We start from the raw sequence: 11845 nt of genomic DNA, 5'->3' as shown, positions 1-11845 counted from the left end.
AAGTTTGTCATATCTGAGATAAACACTGTCGCATTGTTTTGGCTTAAAAAAAAAAACAAGTTTACACCCGCTGTGTTTTTGTCATGTTATTACGAGTAAACTGAGAATATGTGTAATCATGAGTGCCTTAGAGGAAATCAACTCTGCTCTGCCTTTTGCTTTCAATGTCTGAATAGGATACGAATTTTATAATTGATGTCATCAAAGTGCGTCTTCCTCATGGAGTATTGCTGAAATCGATTGTGGCTCAGCTATATTCATATTTCTTTCTGATAATTAGAACCATGAACCCACTGTGTATATGTCACTTGTTTGAATAATAAATCTATTTTCTCAGACACTGAGTTTGAGATGTGTATTGTTTCCCAATGGACGCTGTCTAATGGATGTATGAGTATTTTACACAGGGATAAAATTAGACACTGACGGTTTGTGTCATCATAAGAGAAGTTAAGATAGGGTTGGTCATTTTTCAAAAACTAGCATGATTTTGAAATGAGCAGAAATGGAAGGTATTAAGGGAAAACTCTTAGTTAAGGGCCTTTTAGCTATCAGCTCTGATCATGTAGAATAAGATACTAATACACTCAATAATGACTCTCAAGCAGCCAGTATGCAAATAATTAACATGTTAATAAGCAATTAGTTAGTGTTGCATAACACAACCTTTATTTAAAGTGTTACCACTGGCTCCTTATTATATCCGTCTAGCCTCAGGACATACCACCATCGGCTCCCTGAAAAATGGTGCCCAAATTTTTCTTTTCAACAAATTAAATATATTTAATGAAAAGGTATGCATTTTTATTTTGTTTGCAGTTTCCATCAACTGTTTTTTTTTTTTTTAAACCACAGACGGTGCAAAACGTCTGATGGAAGAAAGACACTGAACAAAACAACTCAACAACACCTCTAAAAAAAGAATAATTCAGTTTAAGACCAGGTTTTTTTTTTCTAGACACAAGCTTGGGACCCACTACAATTAGAGCCAAGACACACATTTGGGTCCCGACCCACCAGTTGAGAACACCTGGTCTCAATCAATCAATCAATCAGTCTTTATTTATATAGCGTCAATTCATAACAGGCGTTATCTCAAGACACTTTACAAAAGCAGGTAAAGGACCTTACTGTTTGTCTGTTAACATTAACAAAAGAGCAGGTAACAAGACCATGCTCATTGTTATGTTTACAAAAAGCAGGTAAAGGACCTTACTGATGGTTATATTACAAGAGCCCAGCTTAATCCGTCATAGCGTGGCAAGAAAAAACTTCCTTTTAACAGGCAGAAATCTTCAGCAGACCTGGGCTCATGACGGAACAGCCATCTGCTAAACTGTGCTGGTCTTGAAAATGGGATGGGGGAGATGGGACAAGATGCAGAAAGAAGAATAGGATGGGATGGGGGGGGGGTTGTCTGGGCAGGCCATCCTCACCAACAGTCCCAAGGAACCTAAGAGAGCTCAAGGAACCTAAGAGAGCTCAAAAGGAGAGGTTAGAATACAAAGATAGTGACAAGCTACTGCTTGTCACTATAGACATATCTTATTACTATAAGATAAGAAAGCTGGGAGAGAGAGAGGGAGAGAGAGATAAGAGATCCTGGTGCCAGTTCCCCCGGTAGTCTAGGCCTATAGCAGCATAACTATGAGCTGGTCCTAAGCCAGCCCTAACTATAAGATTTATCAAAAAGAAAAGTCTTAAGTCTATTCTTAAAAGTACCTAGTGTGTCTGCCTCCCGGACCCCGACTGGTGGTCTGTGGTATTGTCAGATGCTTTGACTGTATATCAGCTTTTCCCCCCCCAGGATATGAACATTTTTGACTTACTTGAAAATCTTTGTTTTATAAATCACTTTATTTCTTCCTTTTTATCAAGAAATCTAATAAAGCCAATGACAATTGTAGAATGTTTAATTTGAAATGTTCCAGTACAAATTGAGCTGTACTTTTATTCTTTTATTTTCAAGGGATCAGGGAAAACATATATTTAAATAAAGTAACATTATCTAACGTCAGCTACTATAATAATAAAAAAAAACCCCAAACAACAACAACTGGATACATTGTACATAATGACCTACATGGATAAAGAATGTGTTACCTACAAGAAGCTATTGTGTACACAGCTCCCTTTCAGTGTTTGTTTTCCCCTCACAGCAGGCCCACCTCTCCCTTTCAGCCATTTCTTTAGCCTCTTATCCAAGAGACTTTATTGTATTTCCAACAAACACTCTTTAAAAAATGTAATTAATATAATTGCCCTAAGTCTGGATCTTTATGCAATTACTGGGTGTGGTAGAGAAAAAGAGAAACATGAATAGCACACCAGGACTGGCAACATAGTCATAACTAGACAAAAAAGTCCATCAATTATGGAGTAATGTTTTACCTTTTAGCACTTTAAGCAAAACCTAATTTGTCCTTTGAATGATTTAGTAACTCAGTTTGCTTTCAGGCTCAGAATTACTGCATAAATATACAAAAAGCATATTACTGTGACTCTCTGTGCTCTGTGAGTGTCTGATAGCCAGCAGATGGCAGTAAACACAAAGCTTGTATTGCTCTGTGGTTGTGCATCATAGAGTTAGGGACCGTCCTATTTTGTTGAACTAACTTCAAGTGGCAAATGCTGCTATTACTTAATGCTAAAATCTACCAGATTCATAATATGGGAAGTAATTATATGAACTAAAATATCCTTTAATGATATATATACAGCTTTGTCAGAGCAAAGAATCCAATCAAAATCCTCCCACATTATGTCCTGCCTTCTATCTTGCGTTTGGTTATCCCGCAGTTAGATAGTCTCGAAGTTTGTTTTTGGGATTCTTAATTGTTTCATTATTAATTAGCTTTCAGATTAAGTTAAATTAAAATGAGTTTTATTGTGACTTTGTTTTATATATGAGTGGGATACGCATTCAGGTACTTTATAGATCATAGAAATCTTAACAACAATGCATAAAATGTGGATCTTCAATGAAGACGCTAAATTATTACTTTTCAGTAGCTTATGGTTGTCAAGTAAATGTAGTAGGAATAACTTTAATTAAGTAGGTGAGTCAACACATTTGTGACATGTTTGCTCATGATTTGTGCAGAACTTTGACGCATTTACATCCAACAGTGCTCGATATCAACGCAGTTTGTGCGTTTTCGTTTTCTCCAATAAGTGAACATTCCGACGGTCCCTAAAGTGTCACTCGCGTCCCTGCAAGTGGGCAGAGCGAACACAGACGCTCGTGCTCCGTGGCCGGAGTCTCTCCCTTTTTAACGGTCACATTTACAAACGGCGTCAACGTCTCCTCACTGCCCAGTCGCTGGATTTTATGTCTCACCCAAACCTCAGAAGAACACCCTGGGCTACCGTCAAAAACCCTATAGTGAGGTAAGATCCATTCTGTTAGCGGCAGCGGGTTTCGTGGCTCCATTGTGCTCGGAAGAAGAGGCGCAGTGTCGAGCTGTGTTTGTGTGAGAGAGTGTGTGTGTGTGTGTGTGTGTTCGGGAGTGGGCGACTTGTCATTGCGGCGCCTTCGTGTGTTGTTGTTGTGGAAGTGTGTGTCGGTGGCTAGCCCACCTAAACATCCTGGAAATTGATGATAGCTTAATGTAGCCACGGATGGCGATAGCTTGCAGCTCGCTGTGTTGAAGCGGAGGTTCCCATTGTTATTAAACAGCAGGTTTAGCTAGCTTGTACTACAATGATATTATCCCAGTGTGTCCCAGCAGACATGTACTGTATACCTGCATGCATGAATGAATACTGTGTCGAACAGGTTGTTAATAAATAGCCCACTCTGCTTCATTATCAGCCTTTAATGGTTACTGTAATGTGGAGGATACTGTGTGAATTGTGCTTGTATGTTTGGACCCGAGCTTATTAATTCACTGAGAACAGGTACGATTTTTGCTGCACTCTCCAGTGTGACAGTGAAGGACGACGCACACAAACACAGGCAGAGTTGCTCTTACTTCAAAGCGATGTAGTGTCGTGCGGTGAAAAAAACAACCGCACAAAGTTAATGCACTTCAGTTCACACCGTCTTACATTGAAATGCGTAGTTGGAAAATGTTGTCGTTTGAAGAAAAAAAAACCTCAACTACCTAGCATATTGGTGACGATCAATTGTTTTGTTTAATTGTGTCGAGTTGCACGTGAAGGTCACGCGCTGCCTATTTTAAAGGGGACCCCTTTTTTCACCTTTTACAAACAGTCCCACCTTTGCTCTACATCAGGGGTGCTCACACTTTTTCGGCATGGGAGCTACTTATAAAATGACCAAGTCAAAATGATCTACCTAATATAAACGTGCAAAACATATATTTATTTAGAATTTAGCTCTATATCTGTATATTAAGTGTTTGGTATAGGTTGTGTGTGTGTGTGTGGGAGGGGGGGAGAGAGAGAGAGAAAGAATGAGTCTGGCCTTTGTATGTAACTGGGTCCTGGTCTTCATGTCTCTCTCCTGTCTCATCCTGTTGAATTTTTTAAAATTAAAAGTCCAAGTATACTACTGAGTCATAATTACTTTAACTGTAATGCCATGGTTAGTCACATTATTACTTATCCATCCAAATAATATTATTGATGGAAAATACGGAGGCGCGGAGGGCTGAGCCGTTTTTTTTTTTTCATAGTGAGGACGAACGATAGGCTGACGTCTACTTTATAATGCTTTGCGATCTACCCACACTGCCTTCGCGATCGACTGGTAGATCGCGATCGACGTATTGAGCACCCCTGCTCTACATGAAACGTGTGTTGTGTTTTAGTCCGAATATAATATGAATCAAGCAGCAGAGGAGGTTTCTGACCCTGTAGAAACCAGCTCTCTCAGAACGCTCCGTTTTGGTGTATGTCTCTTTAAATGAAATGACCCCACCTGAGTTTTTGTAGACATAACTCCTCTGTAGAGAGAATAAAAATGGCAGACCTGTGCAAAAGTTTTACTCTTGGTATGAGGTGGATGGGTGGCGAAACCAGGGGAGGGGGGGGATTTTCTTACCAGAATCCCACTTGTGATGTCACAAACTTTTTTTTTTTTTTTTTTTTTTTTTTTTTTTTTTTACAATAAGTCCCCTTTAAACAAGTAGGCTACATCTTTTAATGTATTAGCTTGTGACAAGTTAATATAGCAACAGTGAGAAGTGATTTTCTGCGTGTGCGCGTTAGGTCACTCTGGCTCTCCGCAGAAGCACTTAGCTCACCATGCAGTCGAGTAATTTTCAGGAGCAGCTCCACGTAATCAGGTTATGACATGCTAATTTAATTACACGAGATGTATATCGTGTCATTATCATGCAGGCTGCACGTGCCATTGTGTGCACTTTCAACAAGGCGCCATTAAAAGATGATTTTCGACGCAGAGGTCAGGTACATATTCTCTTTGGCAAACGTGACCCAGATGAACACTAACCCCCGTATGTTGAGAGCGAACGCTGACCATCCCAAGGTCTTTTTATAAAGAGCTCTTTCAGCCATTTTTTTCCCTACTTCTTCATCTAGAGCCCTTTGGGATTATAAATCCAGAGGAAAAGGAGCTTTGCTTTGGTGGCATGCTTCACTGGAAGAAGTCGTTGGAGTGTGTGTGTGTGTGTGTGTGTGTGTGTGTGTGTGTGTGTGTGTGTGTGTGTGTGTGTGTGTGTGTGTGTGTGTGTGTGTGTGTGTGTGTGTGTGTGTGTGTGTGTGTGTGTGTGTGTGTGTGTGTGTGTGTGTGTGTGTGTTTACGGGAGGTGGGGTGCATTGGGAGGCTTGGAGTGGAGGGATGAAGAGGGAGGATTGAATGTGGAGGCATCGGGGCTGTGGCGACGGATGCCAGGCAGGGAAGTGGAACACTTGGCCTTTCTGTGATTTAAAGGCCTCCTGTTCTCTCAGGACACACACACACACACACACACACACACACACACACACACACACACACACACACACACACACACACACACACACACACACTCTTCTTCCTTTCTAGCAGGTCAAACTCAGGTTTAAAACCAGCTTCATTTTTTTAAATTTTTATCGTCACGTCATTCTTAAGAGCTCCTTTTCACACACGTCATTCAAATGCACATTTGCTCACAGGGTGGAGCTTGTGATAAACTCCGTAAAAGGATAGAGAAAAGAAAAAAAAAAGCGAGGACATTTTGCCACTCCTGACTTCTTGAACGGGTTTTGAAGGGATTTGGATTGCATTAGGAGCCCAAATCTGAATTAGGATTAGGTTTATGTTGGGGGGGGGGGGAAGTGTTATGTGTTTGGCTTGGGGGTTTGGAAGTTGTCACTGAAAGCCCCCCCCCCCCCCCCCCCCCCCTTCCAGGCACGGTATGATGTGTGTGTGTTTTGATAAATGTCATGCATTGCAGCGAGCTTTTTTAAAGATTGCCACTTTAGAAGGTTAAGTTTGGCCTTCAGGAGTTCACTGCGACAGGAAACGCTTGTGTTACCATGAAGCCGGCGCTTGCATGTGGTCGCGATGACAGGAAAGAGGAAGCGCCTCATCTCCAATTCTAAGCCACACTTGCTGTCAGCTGGTTTGTCTTTCGTCGTCTCGCAGGTCGTGTTCAGGATGCTCTCGTCTGCCCGCAGTTCACGCGCGACAGTTTGAACATGTCATGGCGAGTCCGAGGAAAGTGATACTTCGAAGTCTGTGTCGAAGCTTCTGATTGGATTCGGTTGTGATTGCCTCTCAGAAATATCTTTTTTTTTTTCTTCCAAAAACGCCTTTTCTTAAGTGTGACACTGCAGGTTTCCATGACAACGCTGCCCTCCCTATCAACCTAAAAAAAAAGTGCTGAGGCGATTTTTTTCCTTTTGCGAGGTTCACTGATTCTCACCAGGTGTTGAAGCTTCCCGGGGATTCTGCTCGAGCCACATCAACCTGTTCCTGAACCGTCTCACGTCGTCGCACTTTGGTTGGATTTGGACTCGAGCGCCGGAGCTGGACTTCTTCCCCATGGAGGTCAAGGATGGCCATGTGATATATATATATATATATATATATTTTTTTTTTTTAAATCAGGTGCGCACAGCAGGTTGTATTGAGTGTAGGGAGGAAGTGTTGGGGCCGTTTCACACGTGTTCTTCACCTCTTCACATGTCAGGTCATGTCACAGAGGTGCGATTGTACATGTGAACTTCACATCGTGTGTGTGTGTGTGTGTGTGTGTGTGTGTGTGTGTGTGTGTGTGTGTGTGTGTGTGTGTGTGTGTGTGTGTGTGTGTGTGTGTGTGTGTGTGTGTGTGTGTGTGTGTGTGTGTGTGTGTGTGTGTGTGTGTGTGTGTGTGTGTGTGTGTGTGTGTGTGTGACTGAGTGTAACTGAAGGAATATTTCAATACGCTGTATTCAGTCCGTTCAGTTGGCAGTAAATACAGGAAGTTTTTCCAGCCTAACTAATACACTCATCCTTTTATTGTTGTAGACTTTGATCAGCCATGCTTTTTAAAGCATGTGTGTCAAATAAACGAGTCGTCTCATGCAGGTCAGAAATTAGCAGAGTCGGCCGTCTCCCAACCGGAATGTCGGGTTTTCCGTCCCAAGCTCCTGCAGCAACACGTCCGGCAAATCCTAGGGCGTCACACGTAACCCCGAGCTGTGATGGAAAAGCGCTGTGAGGAGTCAGAACAGTCGTTTTTTAATAGACAAATACAGAAGGGATGGTTTAGTATTTTTGAAGTGGCGGGAAGTTTGTTAGCCACAGGAGAAGCTGGCTGGATCCATGACCAGAGCCGTATGATCCACCTGATGAATAATTGAGAGGCGGGGCTTATGCGAAGAAGCTCATTAAGATGCAGAGTCACACTGATCTCCATGGAAGCAGGGCGGTCTTATCAGGATCAACTTGGCCCGTGAGTGTTAGTCTGGGAGAGTCTATGTGGACTGGGAGGAGATGAGGTTTTACTCCAGTTCTTACAAATACTTCAAAGACTCGTATTGACTGAGCCAGATGGAAGGTTCTTTCAGCATCAGGTTAGCGATTAGCGATTAGCTTAGTTAGCTTAGTGTGTCTTCATGTATGAAATGTCTCGGTGGTTTTATACCGATGATAAAGAGTTTATTATGCAATCATTTTGTGATTTTTAAAGCTAATGCGAGGAGTTTTTAGCTGGTTATGAAACCGACTGAAACTATCAGTGAGGCCACAAAATGTCAAGACGAGCGTCAGCAGAAAGATGAAATATTTCTATACAGTTATTTTTGATGTTTTAAAGGGGCTGTGATAGTACGAATTTCTGTGAATACGTTCAGTTTGGTTACACTTTGTAGAGGTGACTTTACTGTTAGCAGACTACGATCTACTCTGAGAAGCTATAACCATATTTGAAGAGAAGAGTGTCATTAGAGGTATTCCAAAGGAATTAATGTATGGCCTCAGTTGACAGTGGAATGAGGAATTGTTCTTCAAATAGAGGTTTGACATTGAAAGGGTAAAGGTGATGTGATTCTCTAGACCATGTATAGAAATATCCAAAGTGGGAAGGAATTTATGACATCTGTTAAACGGTATATAATGGCTCCACACTGACCATTAAATGGTCTATCTTTCAGCCTGCACAGAGTCTCAGTGTTGTCTGTTAGATCAGAACCACGGTTGTGATATGCTGCGTTAATATTATCCAGTCTGTTGATAGATTCAGTTTTAGGGACATTTATATTATTCAACCCATCAGGCTGCTGGGAATAACAGAATAAGCCTTTAGGCAAAGTGATGCGTTGTACTGTTTTGTCCACGGGGGGGCCAAATTCAACACAAACTTCCTCGCCGGAGCTTTAAGCTTTAAAAGTCGAACCCTGGTTTGGTTTACTGAACTGAACAGGAGGCCGATGATTAAACTTGAAACATGGACCAGTGTCTCTTGAGAAATCCCCCCCACCCCCCCATAATCCGGGAAGCCCGGGTGAATCCTTTGGGCCCTGCAGCCTCGACGTCTTTCCCCCCTGTGTTTGAAATCCCTGCAGTCTGAATATCGTCTTCTTCTTTAAAAAAGTATCTCTGCCTCCTGTCGTCCCCAGAAAAGCTTCAAAATGAACCTGATTGTTCGACGTCAGGCTCTATTTATATTCAGGGGGGGGGGAAAAATGGATCCTTTTCCTGTGTTGATCCATTATTGATGTCCGAGGCTACATCTAGAGAATATTTCAGTGCTTTATTGGGTTACGCAACCAGCTCTGAGTGTATGTTATTTCAGTTCAGTTTGAATGCTCTCTCTCTTTTAGAGCGGGAGTAACGCGGTGGAATGAGTGTAGACCTCGCGTCAGCCGGCTTCACCTTCCCAAAATATCCGCCAAACAACACGGCGAGAGGAGGTCGTTTGTAGCTCTCCGGCCTTCCCCTCGCCCCGGACGTCTGGCCCTTAATGCAGCCTGTGACGGAGCAGGGGCAAAGGTCGAGTGATTAGAACCCACGGGAACGACGACCAAGCCTGATGATGACGACGCGATATCATTGTTTCTCTTAATCCCCTTGTCTTTACGATCACACACCGGCGTCCTCATTCGAACCGTCAGACAGTTCCCTTCTCATTTAACGACGTCTTCATCTATGTGCTCTGCTTTAGTCGCCGGCGCATTGGCTCGTTGTAGCAAGCCACCAGAGTCTGCGTTCCCAATATGGTAAAAAGGGGCGGGACAATCTCGGAAACCCGACTTCTCCGACGTCCTCCTGTTTGCCGTAGTTTGTGACATCACACTGCGATGACGTCACTGATCCGAGCCCATTGACTCGTTCGAGTCTGCAATCCCAATATGGTAAAAAGGGGCTGGGCTTCTCAGAGAACCATGCAGAACAACTGAGCAATTACATTAGCGATAAATAACGTACTTTATTAGACTTCTAAATGAGATATATGAAGCCGATAAAGGGTGTAATATGGGATCTTTAAACCTACTGTACTCAGTTCTATGGTTTAAAATATGTTGTGTAATGTTAGCCTCCACTGTTCCACTGAGCCGTTTACGACACATGACCATTTCTCATCAATTCTGTCCTCACACTGGACGAGTAAAATCGAGGCAGGGCATTTATCATTTTTCAGTCAAGTTTCCTTTGAAAACTCCCACACACACACACACACACACACACACACACACACACACACACTCACACACACACTCACACTCACACTCGTCACGCCTGCTGGTGCTCTCAGTCTGCCTGCATGCATGCGTAGCCACTATCAGGTCAAAAAGCTTTGACCTCACTCTGGGAGTGTCCGCGAGTCAGAAAACCACGGAGAGAGCAGTGAGGAGCAGCTGATCTGACTTTTAAATGAATCGGCTGACTCAAAAAAAATCTGCGCTGAAGTCGTGCAGTGAATGACGCGGCGTGACGAAGCTGAAAAATGTTTGGATGTCCGTGGAAAATGTAATGATTTTTTTTTGGGTGCAACAAATTTGTATTTTAGTTCTTAAAAAAAAAAAAGCTAAATTGAACCTCAACTGTAACCACAAATGCAGCTTATCAGCTCTGTGGCCCCTCAAAGAGAACGCTCTTGTCCCGCAGATTTGGCGGGACGCTAACTTCTTCCAGGCTCGTGTGATTTTAATCGTTTCTGTCTTCACCTTCCTCGAACCCGCTGTGGATTTTTTTTTCTTTTCTTCCAGCAATGAAAAAAAACAAAACATCAGCGAGTTTGTTACGTTCTCATCCCAAGTCGACTGGGATCATATATTCTGCAACTTCAGCCGGCTGTCAACACAAAGACTTCCACTGGCTTGTTGCTGCTGAGAGCCAGAGGGCAAGCTGCCAGACAAATTAAGATCCCGAATTAGAAACCAGAAGGTAACTGAGAGGAGAGAGATGCATCCCCCCTACAGATAACAGAAACCCGTTCTGTGATTGGACAGCTTCCCAACAAAGACTGACTGGATGGATGGATGTTAGGGGAATCAGGGAGCCAGCTCCGGCTGAGTCTGTGTATTCAGAAGCGGTTCAGTCAATTTTTCCTCGTCGGTTTTGGCTCGTGATGCACCCCACACGGGGGGGGGGGGGGGGGGAGCACCCTGAGCGCGCGCCTCCTCTCTGATCAAACAGCCCCGAGAAGTCTCCCCATCCTTGTATGGCTTCCAACCGGCGGAAAAAAAAAAAAGGGCTTGAAAAAAAAGATTGCCCTCCGAGCAGCGACAGACATCCGACGTTATCAGCCCTGCAACGGCCAAGGGGGCTTGTATCATGAACTCCCAGCGTGAGTGTTGCTCTACACATCACAAATCCGACCCCCCCCCCCCCCCCCCCCCCAAAAACAATAAATAAACGCCGGGCTGCGAACGCACCGTCGGACCGTCTAAAACCATATCTGTGAGTCTGTGTCTGGAATGAGTGAGGCGTTCTGGCGTGCGAGAGAAGCCCGCTCGCAGCTGTCTCTGACCTATTTGCCGAGCCGATGGACGGAAGGTGAAAAGAGTCTTTTTGTGCGGCTGCCTTTTGTGTTTCTCCGGAAGGGCGCCGTCTGAACCCTCGCCACAAAACCTCTGACGTTCACCGATGCATGTAAAAAGAAGATCAGACAGGTGAAAGAATTAGAGCTGCGTTTTGTGATATTCATGTATATATATATATATATATATATATATATATATATACATATTTTATTTTTTTCTCGCCGTGCTGCATCCATGGCGACGGATGCGATCTTGACCTGATTAAACCCGCTTAGAAAGATTCCTTTTTTAAGAGTCGCAGTTCAAAAAGGCTGCAGAATTTAACTTCCCCACATTTACTGTTCGAGCGACACATCGCTGATAAGATAACATCCAACTTCTACTTCTTCTTCTTCGGTTCTTCTTCTTCTTTGATTCTTCTGTGATTGTTTTTCTTGTGCAGGCTGAAAGCCTCACGCGGCAGAGA

The 11845-nt window shown here is 43.2% G+C and overlaps 1 protein-coding gene across 1 annotated transcript in view; it reads left to right on the top strand.

Annotated features, from left to right (window-relative positions):
• Window positions 1-3197: 3197 nt before the first annotated feature.
• The window catches only part of mgat5 (alpha-1,6-mannosylglycoprotein 6-beta-N-acetylglucosaminyltransferase), an 85384-nt gene continuing 76736 nt past the window's right edge, over window positions 3198-11845 (top strand). Inside the window, exon 1 of the mRNA XM_079336348.1 lies at window positions 3198-3390. The gene's annotated coding sequence lies outside the window, so the exon portion shown is untranslated. The remainder of the gene's footprint in view (window positions 3391-11845) is intronic.

This window comes from Symphodus melops (assembly GCF_947650265.1).
Source record: "Symphodus melops genome assembly, chromosome: 23".
In the NCBI taxonomy this organism is placed as follows: Eukaryota; Metazoa; Chordata; class Actinopteri; order Labriformes; family Labridae; genus Symphodus; species Symphodus melops.
The sequence above is the reverse complement of the archived record's forward strand: the minus strand, read 5'-3'. Positions and strand labels throughout refer to the sequence as shown.